We start from the raw sequence: 20,852 nt of genomic DNA on the forward strand, positions 1-20,852 counted from the left end.
GGAGCTCCTGGTATTTTCCATTGCTCAGTAGCTGGTCCCCAGCCATTACTAACAGCTGCTTCTGGCCAAGTCAGGCCATTACTCCCTCCCTCCCCTCTCCTTTTTTTTTACACTCCAGCCAAATGTCCTGAGTCACAAGCCAAGAGAAACAGCTCCAACTTAGCAGTTGTGAAGCAGCCGGGAAAGGAGAGGCTGTGAAGGGACAGAAACTTCAGATGACCCAGATCGGTGGGGTGCACATAACACACTCCAGTATTGCGACTCCTGCAACAGACGTTCCTGTCTGTCTCAGGGTGTTCTCAAAGGACAATAAACATTACTACTTACTTCAGAGTGAATGCAAAAACAGCTGTTGGTAGATGGGATGAAAATTCGAACTGGTTTGGGGAGGTAGGACATTGCCAGCAGCCCCTGCCTCAGAGTAAAGGTAAAGGTAAAGGGACCCCTGACCATTAGGTCCAGTCGTGGACGACTCTGGGGTTGCGGCACTCATCTCGCTTTACCTTGACCCAAATAATTACTGCAGTGTTTTTTTAAAAATGTGGCTCCTTGAAGACTAGCAGGAGTACTCCACGCTACAAGATTTTGTTGCAAGTCCCAGTCCCACTTATAAGTTAAACTGAGGCACCAACATGACATTTCTTGGGTGTTTTCGGAAACAGCCTTGAGTGAAATGGGTGTAATATAACATTCAGGTACCTTGGCCTATGAATTCCAAAACCTTTTCGATTATTTGCAAATGGACCCCAATGACTTCATCCTAAAATACTCATGTGCATCAGCCACCTCTCTCCAATTTCTACCGTGTAGTCTTCCGCCATTCCCTTCTTTGCTACTGCAAAGCAATGCAGTCTTTTATTATTTCTTAGGGCCCTTCCACAATGGTGCAGATGTATTCTGCCATGTGTTCTTGACACAATAATAGTGTGTGTATGTTGTTGTTGTTGTTTTAAAAATTTGTATACTGCCCTTCATCTGAAAATCCCAAGGCAGTTGACAACAGAAAAATACAAAACGAGAATACAAAATACATAAAATAAAAGCAGAAACAAAAACAAACCAATAACCCCCCTAAATAAAATTGATTAAGGCACCAGGCACTTCTCCCTAGCAAAAACATTCCACAAATGGGATATATTCAATTGTGTGTTTATTCTGCTATATTTGTTGTTCTGTGACGATACCGTATTACTGCTCTTCAAAGGGACTATAGCATAAGAAAATCATGACACATTCATACACCCCAAGCATTTGTGGTATGAAAAGTTACAGGATTTCAGCAGGAAGTTACAGGATACGTACTGAATGGAAAAGCATATGTTAGTGACAACAAAACACAAAAATGCATGATATTATGGGAAACTGATTTGTAAAAATGTGTCTGTTAGGGGAAATTGCACAGAAAACTGTGTATCCTGCATTAGGAGAAATTTGCACTACAAGGCTGGTGAAATAAATTACAAACTGATGTGGGAATGTAGAGAAGTGGAAGAAACATTAAAATGAGAGAAGTGGAAATGGAGAGATTCACCCATTCCTGATAGTGGCGTGGAAAAGCCCTCAGGCAGAGGCTGCTCCAAGTTTGCACTGGGTGAAAGAAGGAACATGGAGACAAGTTCTAACTTCCTCTCTAGAAAGTGAATAATCACTTTCCCAAGTTGCAGCTATAATGAGAAAGAGAACAAGGAGTCCTGTGAGATCTGAGTCCTGGGCTTTAGCCCATGAAAACTGATGCCATCATGAATATATCCTTCCCTTCTTTAACAAGGGCTGAAAACCATGTACACCCTTGGCCAACTCTCCAGGGTAGTGGGTGTGGCCACACTATGCTCTCTTATGCACACACTCACAAGGCACACACACACACACACACACACACACACACAATCAGTGTCTCCCTTCAGCTCATCTATGGAGGCATCACCCACCTCCAACTTGACCAAATTACTAAACAACTGTGAAAGGGGTGATTTGTATATCCATCAGGGGTGGGCTATGCACTTAAATATACATAGTTTTGCCACTGCCTTAAAAATCAGTGGACTCTTGGGGTGGGTGGCAGGAAAAAAAAATGCCCCTGAATGAGGGCTTAGTCACCTCTGATCTTCAAGGTGACAGAAACCTTAACAAGGGCCCACAAAATTGAGACAGAACATCTGCAAAGTTGCAATTGATAGTGACAGTAGTTCACCAGCAGAGTTTATGATGCTGGACACAACCATGTATAATGACAAAGACCTGGCACTCTCAAAACAGCAATTGGGCAGGACAACCCAAATCAGAGAAGGGCAGAGGCAGGAAACGATGGAGCTGTAGAGCAGAAAGTGGGGACAGGCCTGGAGCTGGTACAGCAACTGAGTCTGGATCAGGCCCAGTGCCAGCAAGCGATGGCAGTGTGGATAGCTCAGGATCTAGCAGAACCTAGGCCAGCTCAACCCCTTGCCAACCCCAGAACACCCCAGGGGGGTCCCACTGGCGATTCTTCTGCCCACACATTTGAGGGGTGGAATGCAATATTCACCCAGGTGGAGTGGCATTGGCATCACTCCATGGGTGGAGGCTGGAAGATGTGGGGGGCAGGGCCACCCAATCCAAGCCCCCTTCCACCAGCCCAACACAAAGGTGGTTTGGATTGCGTCTTGATGTAATACCCATTATTTCTATTATAAATCCTTTATCACCACAGAATATCCTTTAGTAGTTGATCGGGTCTCTCTGCTATTTTCTGCAATAGACCAATGCAGTTACACCTCTGGAAACTATCTTGCTGTAGCTGAACATAATCCTCAGTTCAGGGAATTTATAAAGTTCCTGACTGTGCTTAAGACGCACATGGGCTGCACGGAAGTACAGGCGTACCTGCAACACAGACTTAAAACAATTCATGATTCCTCCTTTTGGGAAGACTACAGTCCAACAAGGGAAGTGAGGTATCAGAGACAGATGGGCTACTTGGCACCCATAAGAATGTAATAAGGTGAGCCTGCTGGATTGTGCCAGTGGCCCATTTAGTCCAGCTTCCAGTTCATACAGTGGACAGAGACCCCGCAAACAGGGTGTGAGCACAGCAGCACCTCGCCCACCTGAGATTCACAGCGAAAGCACAATGCCTCTGGTAGTGGAGGCAGAACAGAGGCATCATGACTAGTAGCCACAGATGGCCTTCGTCTCAGTGAATTTGCATGGATGTCCATGAGAGAAGAAGGAAAACTTTTCTCTCTCCCACTTTTTCTGCACCATGCGTAAGTTTATACACTTCCGCCATGTTGTCCCTTCCTCATCTTTCCTTTGAACTTTCCTTTGTCCCAAACAGTGCAGCCTTTCCTCCCTCCATCCCTTTGATCATTTGTGTTACCTCTTTCTGAAACTTTTCCAACTGTACAATATCATTTTTGAGGTGATCCACTGGGGAGAGGGGGTAGGAGAGGGGGGGAAATCCTTTCCCTGGTTAAGCCATATTCTCCAAATTGTTTTGTTCTGTTTTGTTTTGAAAGTGCCTAACCCAAGATTTGAGGCAAAACATGCAGGCGCTGTTTGTTTCAAGTGAAACTAGCCTCCTCCTGCCTTTCGGTATTTTTACCCAAAGCATGAAGGAGCCATGGCAATAATGACAGTTAGACAAAGAGAAAAGCCAGAGGGACACACCTGCTGTATGGTAAAGGAACATCTTTCTTTGTTTTAAAGCCTTTAATTGTTCTTTGGTGGTGAAGCGATTGTCGCTCCTAAGAAAACATTTCCATGTACCTGTAATTGTAGCATGGGTACCCAAAAACAAAAGGTAGTAGCAAAGACAGGAGTTTGTGATCTTTCTAACTCAGGCTTATTGCAGAATAAGTGTATTTAGTTTGGACCCATTAAAAAAAAATCATGGGAGATAAAGCCCATATTGCAGAGGCAGGATTGGGGAGTTAGAGTAATAGCAAATGACAACTGAAGTTTAGTTATCCTGGTGCCAATGTTTTCTGTTCTGTTTTAGAGAAATTTGCTGTACCGGATATGGAGTACAAAACTGTCAAAACAAGACAGAGGGTACAAAAAAAGGGGGGACAGCACCTGAAACCTTAGATGAACTTTCTCCAAGGGACAGGTTTAGGGTAAATTAATTTAGTCCTGTCATGAATGTTCTCAAAACCAACCTAGATAAGAAGAGTAACAGTGTAGGAGTGTAGCTGGCAATTTTTCATTTTTGTATGAACCTGTGAGCAGCCAAGGAACAAATTCACAATGGCATTAAGGTGTTGATGCAGAAGTATCTAAAGGATGTTGACCTTAGTCTAGTTGATGAATTTTTGCTCTTCCACCTGTACGTCAAAGAATCTCACCCTGAAAAAGAAAATGCCAAACACCAAGGTATGAATCAAATAATATTCCAGGAGAAAATTCGGACAGCTTTTCCAAACGTGGAAACAATGTTCAGGATGTTCCTGTGTTTAATGATTACACACTGTTCTGACGAAAATCATTTTCTAGACTAAAAAGGATAAAGAATGATCTACAGTCAACAATGTCCCAAGATCGGTTGTCTGATCTAAGCATTCTCTGCATAGAAAATGATAAGCTGTGATTTACTGATTTTAATTACACAATTGCTGGGGAGCTGCATGTGTGCCCGGGGGGTGCTGGCAGGGCGTGAAGGAGCCCATTGCAGCACCTCAGCCCTCACTGCTGATGTGACACTGCTCCACCTAGAAGTCAAGCAGGGTTGCACTGCGTCCTCTGCCCGCCTGATGCAACTCTTGGCAGGCACAAACCAGGCACCCCCATGCCGGCCCGGCCCAGTGCTCCTCTTTGTGAACATTGGTTCTTCAAACCTGGGAGAGGAGCACCAGGCTGGGCTGCCCTGGGGTTGCCTGTGTGGAGGCACCTACCTCGCACCCCCTCAAAAATCTGTACCTGGGGCCATGCTAATGAGTAAATGCCTTGTACTCTGTCAGATTGATTTAGGATCACTCTGCCAGGCCAATAAGTAGTCATCTGCAATACTTTGGATATTATAAAGCAATTATACTGATTCATGAGGAGATACCACCCCCCACTCTAGCAGAATGATATTTGCCTCCTCTCTCTTTTTTGTTTTTTTACCCTTTTGGAATAAAGAACACCCATAAATCTGTCAGCCCTCCATCTGGTCTGGACTTTTTACATTCCTGTGGTATAAGAGATTAGCACATTGGCCTTATGTGTCACTATTTGGCCTGTCCAATGTGGGATTCATTACCCCATTAAATTCCCTATACAACTATAGTTCTCCTCCTAGAAGACCGACCACCATTTTTACAAACAAATGGTAGCGAAGTCCAAAATTAGTTCCATAAACTAGTTCCATAAACTTTTTCACACCAATGAAGCTATAAGCAATCCTGTATACCTTTGTCACCCTCTGTGGGGTTGTTAATAAGAAGGCTTACCACATGGCTTATTAATATTATAACATTAATATTATTAAACAGCCAGTGTGTAGAGTAGTGGTTTGAGTGCTGGACTAGGACCTGAGAGATCAAAGTTCAAATCTCCACTCAACCATGAAGCCCACTGGGTGACTTTGGGCCAGTCACTGTCTCTCATTCTAACCTACCTCACAGCGTTGCTGTGAGGATACAACACAGAGGGGGAGAAGTTTGTATCCCATCTTTCTCTTTGGGGGAAATTTGGGATATAGATGTAATAGTAAATAAATATATAACGCCACAACTGAGGTATTAAGAACAGTAAACCTGTCCTAGAATTGTACCACTACTGACTGTAAAAAGGAGACCACTTCTCAGGACTGAATGCTTCTACTTAATAACAAAAATAAAATCCCTGCACACAGAAAGCTAATTATGAAAGAATGTAATTTATATTTCCCTTTGGCAGGCTACAGGAAGTTGTTTTTGTTTTGAATAAAGCATTCCATATGAAATGGTACAGCCCACAGCTTATGACCTTGGTGAAGAACTAGGCCTTAGTTTTTATTATGTCACATGCTGCAAATCTTTGTCCTTTAGGAGTCCACACCACAAAAGAATGCATAATGTGGGGTTGATCTGGCAGAGGCTCAATGCATGCTCCTTCATTGCCAGACCTTCAAGATAGAAGGGATAAGCGAACATCCCAAACCACCAGCAGTTGTACGTTACAGCATGCTTACTGAAAAGTTAGTTACACAAGCAAAACATATGTAACTATTGCACAAACCTGTCAAAATAACATCTGGCCCATAGATTTTCATGATGAGGAAATGGCAGGGTTCCATTTGGCAGTTCCCTACTCCATACAGCAGTTGAAATGAAGAAATCTAGGCAAAGGGGGGAACATATGTGTGTGTTCCTCAGCACTCTTTGGGTGCTGTACCTTAAAAACAAAGGGGGAGCCCATTTCCTTGCCCCACCCTCATGATCACAAGTTGCAATGCAATTGACAGGTGTGTTTTTGCTTACAATTTGACTACTGCTTTAATTGCATGATCAATTTCCCCTCCACAGTTGAAAAACTGTGCCAGAGATGGGGGAGGCACCTGACTGGCTCCAACACTGGTAGGCCCTCTGGTGGCTCTTCCAAGTGGGAACCTCCCATGACAGTGAATGGCCCCTTCTCCTCCTTACTCCCACTGGGTACAGGAGGAGGAGGATATCAGAGAAGCAGTATGGCGGAAAGAGAGATGGAAAGAAGGAGCAGGTGGTCACAAAACCAGCTTGGAGTTTGCAAACTGTGGTTGTTAAAACTAGCATTATATCTGCAAAAGGCTACTAGGGCACTTTGATCCCTTGAAATGAACCATAGGAATGTTAGGAAAGACTTTGAGTCAGAGCTTGGAAAGTTCATTTTTAAAAGGAACTAATTAAAATTCAACATGTCCCCCAAAGCAATTTATTCCAGATCCTTTTTGTCCCTTTACAAAACAAACTGATTTGTTTCACGTTCAGTTCACAGTTTGATTGATCCAAACGATCCTTGGCAAAAAAGAAGAAACAACAACAACTTTCAGCATGTGGAACGTTGCAAGCTGCACTGCTGAAGCATAAAATATACAGACTAGGAAAACACAAAAACACAGAGATACAGAGGAATGTGAATTGTTTGATTTATTTCCCCCAAGAAATATGATATTTAAGCTTAAAGGTGCCCAAAGTTTTAACATATTGAACTTGAAGATGTTGAATTTTGAATATTCTATTAAGTGTTCTAGATTGCTCAAAGTACTGCCCCAAAAAGTTCAGGTCACTCAGGAATTATGGGAACTACTTTCAGGTGTAGTTCAGAGTTTTTAACTAGGCTGCACGACACTTAAAACCCTATTATACTACTTTAAAAGGCTGTGGCTTCCCTCAAGGAATCCTGGAAACTGTAGGTGCTGAAAGTTGCTAGGACACAGAGCTACAATTCTCAGAGTGGCTTAGCAGTCAATAGCTCATTTCAGGGAGCTCTCAGAATTGTGGTTCTGTGAGGAGAATAAGGTTCTCCTAACAACTCTTGGCACCCTTAGCAAACTGCAGTTCCCAGGATTCTTTGAGGGAAGCCATGACTGTGGTACAACAGTGCTTTAAATGTATAATGCAGATGGGCCCCTGAAATTTATTAACTCAAACTAGTTCATTCCAAGCACTGCTAATACTATCAGGATGCCTCTGCCTGGATGTGAGAAAGCAGAGCTCGTCACCGAGGGCAGAAGGCCAACCAGCCTAGTGACCTCATCACTGAAGAGCGGAAATTAAATTGGGGAAGCCCCAATGCAATCTCATTAAACATCCAGACATTTCTTGCACACTTATAAATCACCAACACCGCCCATCTTGCTTGGCACATAGAATGCCTCCTAATCACAGCCATATTGTTTAATAGACAAAGCATTGCCATAACAACCATTCCTTGAACTGCCTAATTGATGGTTAGCATTCACTGGCACAAGAACGCCCAGGCCTACGAGATGTGGCGTGTGCTTCTGTGCAGAGAGCTCTTCTCGCTGCCCTCTGCCGGTTTCCCATGAACAGGGAGGTCCACAAGGCCATCCAATGACCCAATTCTCCCATTTCCAGCCATGCACATACAGAGAAGGAAGGAAGATCTTCTCAGCCAATGTCCAGAATTGGAGGGTGGAAAATCAAGGCGGGAGGACCAAATCCAGTCCAGTTGTTCGTGTTGTCAATGTGCATATGTTTGAATACTGTTGCCATGCACACACATGTGCTATGTTAGGATGGGACAGTCTGTCACTTTCAGTTTCTCCTTGTCCCAGTCATCAGTTCTCCACATCTCCATGTGTTTGTGATTTGTTAATTTTTTCAAAGCCTTTCTGAAAATTCATTTTTGTGCAAATTTCTCCTAATACACACAGGTCCCGTTTCTGCCTGCTCGCTATGCAAATATTCACTTTTCCGAATGTAAATAATTACTGTATGTCCAAACTTCACTATACCCTCCGCAAATTCAGATATCTGAATTTGCCCACTTCCTTAATCCCTCACTTATTTGTGCTTTGCTGGCCAATAGCAGCCATTTTGGAGCAGAAATCATGCAGGGAACGGACAAGCGAATGAGGCAACCTAAGACCCATGAACCGGATGCGGCCCAATCACCTTCTTAATCCGGCCAGTGGACAGTCTGGGAATCAGCTTGTTTTTACATGAGTAGAATGTGTCCTTTTATTTAAAATGCATCTCTGAGTTATTTGTGGGGCATAGGAATTCATTCATTCCCCCCCCCCAAAAAAAAATAGTCCGGCCCACCACATGGTCTGAGGGACAGTGGACCAGCTCACAGCTAAAAAAGGTTGCTGACCCCTGAACTAATCAGATAGAAGGATCAGTTTTCCTTTTTATCTCTCTTTTGCTGGTTGGCTGCTACCCAGAGGGGCAAGAGAGATCAGACAAATGTTCTCAAAGGAATCAATAGAAATTGTGGACTCGTTATGTGAATGTACACCTAATGACCAATATCTAGAGAATGCATTATGTTTGGTAAGTGGGGACTGCATGTATACACATCTTTGTATGTTGTTTTGCCTAGTTTGCCTAGTTTTCCAAAGCAAAGTTTTACCAAAGCAATTTCCCCATATGTATGTAATGCCCCATTTGGCATTATTAGAATTTGAATATACAGTGGTGCCCCGCAAGACGAATGCCTCGCAAGACGGAAAACCCGCTAGACGAAAGAGTTTTCCGTTTTGGAGGTGCTTCGCAAAACGAATTTCCTATGGGCTTGCTTCGCAAGACGAAAATGTCTTGCGAGTTCCTGCGGGTTTTTTTTCCTTCCCCCCCCCCCCCCCTTTTCTAAGCCGCTATGTCGCTTATCCGCTTATCCGCTTATCCGCTTATCCGCTTATCTGATAAGCCGATAAGCCGCTAAAAGCCGCTAAAACCGCTAATAGCGCTAAGCCGTCAATGGGCTTGCTTCACAAGATGAAAAAACCGCTAGACGAAGAGAATCGTGGAACGGATTCTTTTCGTCTTGCGAGGCACCACTGTACAATATTGCCCCTTTTTATGTTATTTTCACTAAGTGCATTTTTAGGTAACCTTTATCCCATTATATGCATTTTCTACACATTACTTTACTGGAGAACTACATTGCAACATTTAGATGATTTTGAATTCTGAAGGACAGCTGTGTTTCATTTTGTGTATTGTTTTGGAAAGTGTGAATTAGGAAGGTTGGCCTTGAAATTAAAACCGAATCACATTTCTAACTCATCGTTAGTGCTAAGACCCTAGCACTTTATGGTGTCAATCTAATTGTGCCTAGGAAACTAGATAGGGATGTAATTGGATGCAGTCCAAGAAGACTGCAAAGAAAGAGAGGAAAGGTAGACCAATTCCTTCCTCTTCACATTTAGTGACCCTTTTGACACCTGAGATATGAGCCTGCAGTGCCCATACACTTTCAGCAATAAGGATTATAAACTTGTGTGTGTGTGTGTGTGTGTGAGAGAGAGAGAGAGAGAGAGAGAGAGAGAGAGAGAGAGATTCTGACTCCTGAGATGTCAGTAAGCATTGGCTAGATACTGAACAAAAAAGGACTAGAAACAATTGCTGTGTATTTTGTCCGTATGTCTGTACACACACACACTGATTTTCCGCGATGGGAGAGAAATTTGATTCCTGAAGTACACCAAAACACAGACAGCCTTCAAAATTTGAAAGTCTTTGAATTTTGCAATGCAGTTCTTGAGGAAGTAATGCATTTCTTTTGTAAAACGAAAAGCAAAACATATGTGAAGGTAAAGTGTGTATAAAAATGTATACATTCGTGAAACATGAAAAAAAATGTAAAAATGTGCATATTCAACAAATTGCATACAAATGTGTTCTCAAGGAGAAATCAACACTAGTGTGATGTGCTGGACTAGGACTTGGAAAATCAAGGTTCAACTCTCCACTCACTGAGTGACCTTGGGTCAGCTATTCACTCTCAGCCTAACCTACCTCATAGGGTTGTTGTGAGGATAAAATGGTAAGCAGGAGATGCGTGTACAACCACCTTGAGATCCTTGGAGAAAAAGTGGAGTATAAATATAATGTAATAATAATAAAATGCTGGTGAATTTAAATGATGGCCCCCCCCTTTTTTTTTAAGGATACTGATGTGAAACTTAAGGCTGGAAAAACTGAGAAACTGCAATAAGCCAAAATTGACAGGTTTGCCCATCTGTTCCCTTTTCTTGAACAGAATTCACACAGCCTTATCTTCTCTGAGAGTTCCTCTACCGGTTGGACGGCCCTTAACCCTGCCATCTTCCTGAGGTCTGTAGCTTTACCAGCGTCTCTTCTGTGTCCTGATCTGAAGAAGCCCCCCTACTGTTATGTACAATCACAGTTGTTGGAGCCTGAGTTATACAGGCCTCCTCATAGGCAATGCCAGATAAACAGGATCTGGAACATTCCATCTTGAAAGTTGGGCACGTTGGATGTGAACGTCCTCCTTTGCAGCAGCCCTTTCATTTTCTTTTCCCCTGATGGAATTGTGGCCTCCACAACTGTCAGTTGAGTTATGCTTTCAAGCAGGTGGAAGAGAAATCCAAATCCAACTGGTAAGAATCGCTCCTGGTCAGGAACACTGTTCAGTGACTCAGAGAATGAAGGGAAAGGAAGAAAGGGAACATGGAAAGAGAAGGAAGGGAAAGAAGAGGGAGGGAAACGAGAGGCCGCCTCTCCCTGTCTCAGTTATGTGTGGCTTATGGACAGGAAATCAGGCCTTGCTCTGATCACATCTAGGGTTGCCAGGTCAGGAGCATCCCAGACCCTGAGGGGGGCTGTCTAACTGTAGCTGGGAGAGTTCCATAAAATTGGGGCCATCCAATAGCCACAGTAGGGACGCAGGTGGCGCTGTGGGTTAAAGCCTCAGCGCTTAGGACTTGCTGATCGAAAGGTTGGCGGTTCGAATCCCTGCGGCGGGGTGCGCTCCCGCTGCTCGGTCCCAGCGCCTGCCAACCTAGCAGTTCGAAAGCACCTCCGGGTGCAAGTAGATAAATAGGGACCGCTTACCAGCGGGAAGGTAAACGGCGTTCCGTGTGCGGCTCTGGCTCACCAGAGCAGCGATGTCACGCTGGCCACGTGACCCGGAAGTGTCTCCGGACAGCGCTGGTCCCTGGCCTCTTAAGTGAGATGGGCGCACAACCCCAGAGTCTGTCAAGACTGGCCCGTATGGGCAGGGGTACCTTTACCTTTAATAGCCACAGTGGAGTGTGCCTCAGAGGGTGAAGTGACCTCCCCAGGGCGCAAGCCTGGGCAGTGTATATGCGGGTCCTGGGGTGCCCAGGTGATAAGACCCCCCTCTCAGTCTCGCTGATGTGGCCCAAGGGAAAGTAGTCAATATGTTTGGCAGCAGCTTGGCTGCAGGAGGTATCAGAAGGAGGCGTTCAAGGTATACAAGTATAAGATACCAGTAAATGTAAAGTGACCCCTGAACATTAGGTCCAGTGGCGGACAACTGTGGGGTTGGGGAGCTCATCTCGCTTTATTGGCCGAGGGAGGCGGCGTACAGCTTCTGGATCATGTGGCCAGCATGACTAAGCTGCTTCTGGCGAACCAGAGCAGTGCACGGAAACGCCATTTACCTTCCCGCCGGAGCAGTACCTATTTATCTACTTGCACTTTGACGTGTTTTCGAACTGATAGGTTGGCAGGAGCAGGGACCGAGCAATGGGAGCTCACCCCGGGGCAGGGATTCGAACTGCCAGCAAGTCCTAGGCTCTGTGGTTTAACCCACAGCGCCACCCGCGTCCCACAAGTATAAGATAAAAGCACCATAAACTAAGCAGGCATGCGCTGAAAGGGTGCAACATTCTTTTTACGCTTTAACCACTCTGCTTGCATGCTGCACAAAAATGGCGTTAATTAAGGGGTAGCTAATCCACCCACATGGGACGCAGGTGGCGCTGTGGGTTAAAGCCTCAGCGCCTAGGACTTGCCGATCGAAAGGTCGGCGGTTCAAATCCCTGCGGCGGGGTGCGCTCCCGCTGCTCGGTCCCAGCGCCTGCCAACCTAGCAGTTCGAAAGCACCTCCGGGTGCAAGTAGATAAATAGGGACCGCTTACCAGCGGGAAGGTAAACGGCGTTTCCGTGTGCGACTCTGGCTCGCCAGAGCAGCGATGTCACGCTGGCCACGTGACCCGGAAGTGTCTCCGGACAGCGCTGGCCCCTGGCCTCTTAAGTGAGATGGGCGCACAACCCCAGAGTCTGTCAAGACTGGCCCGTACGGGCAGGGGTACCTTTACCTTTACCTTAATCCACCCACATTAAACCATCTTAAACATGCATTCCAATGTGGCAGCAGGGGGATATATCATGTTGCCTCTGGTTCAGACAGCAAAGCATCTCTTTTACACCCCTATATAACCTTACAAAGTTGGAGTGTAACTTCCTCTGGAATCTGCAAGGCAGGGATGGGAGATTGTCCTGCATTGACGTCCATCAGTGGCATCGCTATTCCACTTTGCTAGTATTCCAGCCTGTGTTAAGCTGTGGGAAGGCCTGGAGAATCTCTTACGCCTTGCTGCTGACACGGAGGGCTTCCCCCATTGCCTTTCCATAAGAGGAGCTGTTCAGGCTGTGGGTGCAGAGGTCCCAGGCTTTCCCCCCTCAGCCCTCCCTTCTCTTCTTCTCCATAAGAGGAGAGGTGGACAGGAGAAAGAGAAAAAGGCCCCATCTTGGCACCCCAGCACATTCCATTCTGACCTGTCACTGACAGATATAGTCCCTCGCTTCACTCCCTGCTGACGTCCAAGATGCTGAGGCAGGCCGGAAGGAATTCGGCTGTACTGAGGGAGCCCTCAGTACAGTTCCATGTTCAGGGCCTTGGGGCTGCTAGCTACACCAGTGGGCTCTCTGGCATTGTGTCACTGTAAACCCCACCACCCCCTCACACCTCCAATTCAGACAACGTTCAATTTCATACCTAAGTTTGCACAGATCTAAACAGGGCTTAAAGGTGTGGAATCTGCTTTAGCGACTTCTGGTGCTTGTCAGGAGACCCCTGGTGTTTATTTTCTGCCAGCAGCAGCAGCAGGCAGATTCCTGAGCTCCTATGCTCTTTTCCCTATAGGTAAAGGTAAAGGTACCCCTGCCTGTACGGGCCAGTCGTGACCGACTCTAGGGTTGTGCACTCATCTCACTCAAGAGGCCGGGAGCCGGCGCCGTCCAAAGACACTTCCGGGTCACGTGGCCAGCGTGACGAAGCTGTAACTGGCGAGCCAGCACCATCGCCACACACGGAAACGCCGTTTACCTTCCCGCTATAAAGAGGTACCTATTTATCTACTTGCACTTAAGGGTCTTTCGAACCGCTAGGTGGGCAGGAGCTGGGACCAAACGACGGGAGCTCACCCCGCTGCGGGGATTCGAACCGCCGACCTTACGATCAGCAAGTCCTAGGCACTGAGGTTTTACCCACAGCGCCACCCGCGTCCCTATAGACCTCTTTTCCCTATAGACCTCTTTTCCCTATAGACCTCTTCAAATCAAGGATGCCATCCCCGGTGCCCACCACCTCTGCCTCTGTTGCTCCACCTACTTTTGCCTCTGTCCCCACCCACTGCTGGCATGTGCTCCGCCCCCAGAAGGTTGTGAGAAGGGAACATGACCCTCAGTCTGAAAAATGTGCTCCAGCCCTGGTGGTTTGGTAAGTAGGTTTGCATTAAAATGCAAGCAGAACCAATTTCTTCCTCTGTTCCTAGTGGGAAAGGTTGTATTGATCTTCCCTTTTTACCATAACCCTGGCTGGATCTAGACACATCAAAGAAGCGTTTCAGTTAAACTTTGTATGAGAAATCGGGTTGGCAAAAATGGAACTCCACAGCACCATCTGGTGTCACATTGTTAGAATGCATATACAATGCATATGAAGTGCTTTTTTCTTTGCCAGTGTAACTGAATCCCCTGTCATGAGCCTGTATGTTCTAGCTGGGCATAAAATGCATGGGAATTAGAGGCGAAGGGAACTACTTGACCCTTCATGCTCTCGACACACCTATGAACCATCTCTATTGGCTCAAATGTTTTCTCTAAATGTGCCTTGCCAAGAGGCATGAATGCCCCAAAGGCTGGCTGGCAGGAGCTGCTTAGCTGGCTGCTGCACAACCAACAGATTAGGGAAGTGGACAGAAATAGACACGGGGCGTCCTTCGGTGCATTGTGGAAAGGCTATTAATAAGAGATGTGGTCAAGTGTGTTAAACAGGCAGGAGATGGAGCAGTGGGTGGCTGCTTTTAACCTGTTGAGCATTGAAGGTTCTGTGGCTTTGATCAGCGGCAAGTGTGGGGAAGGGCAGTAGCTCAGTGGTAATCCATCTACTTCTCATGTATAAGAAGAACCTGCTGGATCAGGCCAATGGCCCACTGAGTCCAGCATCTTATTCTCACAGTGGCCAACCAGATGCCTGTGGGAAACTTTATGTTCCCTGACGGATAAATAAGTCATGGTAGCCTATAAATTTTAATATGAATATATTTCCATGCATTGAACATGCAACATTAAATAATGCTTCAAAAAATAAATCTTATAGTCAAAAATAGCTATCTCTCTATGTGTAATACACATTAGCCTCTACACACACCAAATTGGCTTGGGTCAGGAGATGTCTAACCATCAAACAGTTAATATACCAGGATGCAGGAAGGGAGCAAGGTCATTCAGCTATATATTAATGTGCAGAGAGTGAAACAAACCGGTTTTCTGAGGTATAACTGGATCAATGATTTGAGGGGCTTAAGTAGAAGTCAGAATCTGGCACAAGACGAGTTTAGCACAGTGACCTGACGAGGGGCAAGAAGGTAGAGAAATAAAGAAAGCAGTGATCCTAATTCCTCAGTGGTAATACTGCTTGTAATGTTACCTTAGCTCAGCTTGACCCCAGGAGAGAATAGGGCAGACATGAGGTCAGCCCAAGAGATTTTGCCACTTGGGGAAAGCAGCAGGACAAAAGGGGGGAGGGCTTAGATGCAGAGCTTTAAAATGTGGACCTGTACCTAGAAAGCGTGAGGCAAAAAGTAAGTGTGAATGAGCTCTGAATGTATAACCTCAAAACACAGCCCCAGTAAGGGAGAAGGCAGTATGGTGTAGTGGTTAGAGTGTCAGGTGAGGACCTGAGTTTGGATCTCAAACTGAGCATGAAGCTCACTGGGTGGCCTTGGGCCATTCACTGCCTGTCAGCCTAACCTACCTCACAGGGTTGTTGTGGGAATTAAATGAGGAGGGGAAGAACCATGTAGGCCACCATGAGCTCCTTGGAGATAAAGTGGGGTGTGAATGCAATTCATAAAGGAATAGCTTGTGGCCCAATGGCAAAGCATCCACCCGCTAACATCCACTAAACAATAAGGATGGGAGAGGAAAGACAGGTTTTTCATGGGGCTCGCCTGCACTTCCACTTGCCCCACGCCTAGAAAACAAGGGGTCAGAGTGGTGTTCTGCTTGCTCCGTGCTTTCTAGGCACAGGTCTGAGCAGTGTTGCTCTTTCCCTGCTAGTTTCCCTGGGGAAACCCTCTTTAGGAGAAAGCCTGATTGAAGTTTGCTCCAATTCAGCAATACAGATCAGGTTTTCCTGGGGGGAAGCAGCAAGGCAAGGGCGAGTCTGGATAAACCCACAGTTAGGGAAGGGGGAGAAATTTGATTCACTTCATGTTCAAAGGCTAATGTGTCACACATTTTCTATGGCAATGATGTGAACTGAAACAGAGCTTCCCTTAAAAATTCGCACTTAACTCTCGTTTTCGATTCACCCAGCAATGTTTACAAAGGGGAAAGTGTGGATACCAATGTATATATTGGTGGGGGAAAAACAACATACAAAAATGCATTCCATTAGGAAAAAATTGTTGCCAGAATGTGTATTCTAGGGAAGCTTGTAATGTTTAATAGGTTATTGTATTTTAATATTCTGTTGGAAGCCAGCCAGAGTGGCTGGAGAAACCCAGCCAGATGGGTGGGGTATAAATAATAATAATAATAATAATAATAATAATAATAATAATAATAATATATTATTATTATTATTATTATTATTATCATTTAGTCAAAAATGCACACACAAAAATGTGTTTATTAGGATAAATTCACACCCAAATGCTAATGAATTTTCATAAGGATTTTAAAGGAAAAGAAATCACAAATTGTTGAAGGGGTGTAGAGAATGAAATTTAAGAATGTAAAAATGAGAACCTGAGAGAACCAAAAATGACACATCTTTCTGTTCCTGCTCATCATGCTAGATGCCAAGCAACTCAATTCTGACAAAGGTTACTTACTGAATGTTGTTGTGTGGGTGAGACATATAAATATATAGAACTTTACTGAAAGTAGAACAGCTGGGACTATCGCTAGCTCAGCCTTTTATTCTGTCATCTAAACAAGGTTTTTCCTTGTTCAGGAAAGGAAGCAGAAGGGACTTCAAACATCAACCGCAGGGCTGGGCTGAATTGTCATCATCATCATCATCTTGGCCCTAATCCCCAAGGCTGTGGGAGGGTTCCCTTCCTGCTTCCTCAGATGTCAAAAAAGATTTTGCCAGCTATTTGTCTGTAATCCCTTGCTCACTTGTCACCTGGCTGCCAGTGACAGCTGTGGGAAGGTGAACTGAGACAATCCAGGTTGCCGTGGCTCATTGCACAGAAGCTCAGTCGAGGAACTGAAGCTCAAAATTCCTCCCACATCTGAGCCCCAGACAAAGCACAGGGGCAGAGTCCTTTGTGGGAAAGTATTTGTGCCTGACTTTCATTTACATTAGGATTGCCAACAAATCAAGAGAGACAGGGTAGTGCAGTGGGTCAGACTGCTGGGCCTAGGCCTAGGTGGACCTGGGTTCAAATCCTCACACAGCCACGAAGCTCACTGGGTGACTTTTCTCTCTCAGCCTAACCCACCTCACAGGTTTGTTGTAAAGGGGAAATGGGGAGGGAGAGATCCACCCTGGCTTTCTTGGGAGGAAATGTTGAAATTAATGTATTAATACATAAATGCTTTTTAGAAAGAAAGAAAGAAAGAAAGAAAGAAAGAAAGAAAGAAAGAAAGAAAGAAAGTCCTGCTCTTGTGCCCTTAATGGCAGCAAACATCAGCTGTTAAATGGTTTTCATAGGACATAGATGTAAGCACTGCCACTGTCTACAAATCAAGCTGCAATTAAAGGCTCAGAAGCCCTGCCCTCTTTTGCATTTGGCTACCCTAGCACAGGAGCAGGGTTTGGGGGAGAAAGTTGGCAAGCCTAGTTTACATATGTCTTGAAAGCAAGAGAAAGTTTATTTCCCAGGTGTGGTGGTCCGAGTTCCCTGCAAGGTTCTGAAAACCAGACATCACAAATGCAGAGATGAAAAATGAAAAGGTACATTCTCTCAATCTTGGATCTGGATTCCTAGCTGGTCTCCAAGTATTCCCCCCCCCCCATCCCAATGGAAGAAGGATAGATGTTGTGAGTAAAAGGCTTAATATAGAGCTTGATTCTCCTTTTTTTACTGGATCCATGCCTTTAACAGCAACCTGAGTGCAGAAATTAAGGGGGGGGGGGTTGGAAAATATGTTTCATACTAGGAAAATACTTTCCGTCCCAGACTGCCATGAAAGTGCAGGAGAAGGATCCGTAAAATAAGTTGCAACTCCGCTTTAAAGTGGAAGGTGGAGGTGTTGGGTGGGGCCAGGAAGACAACCCATCCCTTAATTCCTTAAAGCCTCGCACACAAACTGCCTACAAGAAGGATTAATTATTAGAGTCAGGCTTCGTCAGAATTTAGTCTTCCTGGAACCTGTTTCCAGTGCCAACACTCAGCTGAGCTCTAGAATATTTGAGGACTGTCATGAGGACTAGGGCTCCCTCAAACATGTGCAGAGTGCCTTTTTCATTTTCGTTTTTTAAAAAATATTGTGTTTTAATGTTGTATCCTGTCCTGGGACCTTGGGATGAAGGGTGAGATAAAAATATAAATAATAAATAATAAACATTTTGATACATTTTTGGTCAACTTGCTTTTAATGTTTGGTTTTATTTGTAGTTTTAATGAAAAAAATGTTTTGTTTTATACAAGACCCTTGGAGGTTTTTTGGTAATTTAAGCAGCATATAAGTCCTGTTAAATAAAATAAGTAGTTATGAGTATTTGCTTATGGTGCCCAGCTAGGATAGCCATGGGTCAAAGTAGACAAGAAGCTAAACACATCATTACATCAAGTTTATAAAGAAAGAGAAGAGGAAGGGTGGCTCCTTGCTGAACAAGAACAAGAGGATTAACCCTCACCCTCCCAGCAACAGTCCTGATTCAAATTCTTCCTCTCCATGCTAGGGATAGGGGACAATTTTTTTTTCCAGTTCACATTTAATGGTGAATGTACCTAATTTATGCTTTCTGAAACAATACACAAGCATAAGCACAGCCATCCTTTGAAATTGCACTATTCTGATTTTTGTAACGCAGTTTTCCGGCCAAATAATATGTACAAAATGCATCTACCAGGGTAAACTGCATTTAAATAGAGAAAATAACGTACAAAAATGCATTATATTCAGGGAAAATATGTCCTCAAAAATGTATACATTAGGCAAATTTGCACACAAAGATAGGTACTGTATATCAGAAGAAATTCACACTACAATGCTGATGAATGTTCATGAAGACCTAAAACAAAAAACTGGTGCAGAAATCTGGTGAACTCAACTTAAAACTGGAAAAATGAGGAACAGATGGAAACTGAAATTGACAGATTCGCTCATCCCTGTGCTATGCTGCTGTTAGAAAGGAGGAAGAAGAGACTTCCATTGGCTCCAGTGGGAGGTTTTTCCTAACAGATAATAGCAATTCACAGGAGGACAATCAACAGCAAAAAAAAAGAGAGAAACAGAGTGGATAGGAAGGCAAGGCAACAGTCCATAGGTCCCTTTTTTTCTTTTCTTTTTCTAACCTTGAGGTTCATTTACAGTGGTACCTTGGTTTGCAAACAGTCTGGTTTGCATACGTTTTGGATTACAAACTCGTCAAACCTGGAAGTGCGTGTCCCGGTTTGCAAACTTTTTTTGGATTACAACCCATGGGAGGGGGGATTACAAACAATTTTTTTTGGGAGGCCCCATTGGTGAAAGCGCGCCCTGGGTTATAACCTGTTTGGGTTTACAAATGGACCTCCAGAACGGATTATGGTTGTAAACCAAGGTACCACTGTATTCTAAACCATCTCAGAGAAATAAAGTACCAGAAAGTGACAAGTTGGAAGGTTCACACTGATGGTGGGGTAGCAGGCATCTCATTTGGACTTAGCTTGACATGGCCTGCTGGACTGACACACAACTGTCCTCACTTTTGGCACCCGTGTCCCTTCTTGTCCTTGTTTAGGAAGGAACTGAGTAAAGCCTGGGGTGCACCAGGATGTGTCAGAGTTGTTGATTTGAAGTCAGCTGATTGCCCCCTCAGATTAAAGCGTTCTATGTTTGGCTCTTGGTTTCTGGCACGGCTGACAGGTTTGCAACATTTGGAATGTAAGGTTTTTTGGTTCTTATCTGTAGGGTCACGACCAGTTATGGCTTTCCCAGTGAGGAGGTCACAGACTGAAGCGTCCCTGAAGACTCTAGCAGTTTGAATGTAATGAGATTGATCAAAATGATCAGGTGACCGCAAAGGTTGCAAGGTTTTTTAGCTGGGGCAATTAGAATAAGATCCACTATTTGACTATTGAATCAACACCCTAAAATGTATTTTATATAATTGACTTTTTATTTTTATTCTTTGTATATCATATTGTTGTTGTATTGCTATGGCCGATAGGTGACGCAAATAAAGATGCATTCAATTCAAGAAAAATGCAGAGAGCAAAACCAACCCCTGTATATGGCATTTATCGACCAAACTAAGGCTTTTAACACTGTAAATCGTAATGCCCTGTGGACTGTCCTTCTGAAAATTGGCTGCCCAGAAAAATTTGTGAACATCATTTGGCTCCTCCATGATAATATCCAATTCAAGGGTGTAATGTTGGAAAATGTCAATCACTTCTCCTACCTGGGCAGTTATCTTTCCACAAGGGATTGATGCCAAAATCAAGCATTGCCTGAGCTCTGTGAGTGAGGCTTTCTCCCAATAGAAGTGCAAAGTGTTTGAGGACCGGGACATTCACAGGGAAACCAAAATGCTTGTTTACAAAGCTATTGCACTACCAACCTTACTGTATGCTTGTGAGACATGGACTATTTATAAATGCCATATCCAGCTCCTCGAAAGATTCCATCTATGGTGTCTCTGAAAAATTGTACACATCACTTGAGAAACAGGCATACTAATACCAGTGTACTGCAATAAGCAAAGATCACCAGTGTTGAAGCAATGATTCTTCAACATCAACTTTGTTGGACTGGTCATGTTGTGCGGATGCCAATTATCGGTCTTCCAAAGCAACTACTCTTAAAAAT

This window comes from Podarcis cretensis, assembly GCF_951804945.1.
Source record: "Podarcis cretensis genome assembly, chromosome: 8".
NCBI lineage: Eukaryota > Metazoa > Chordata > Lepidosauria > Squamata > Lacertidae > Podarcis > Podarcis cretensis.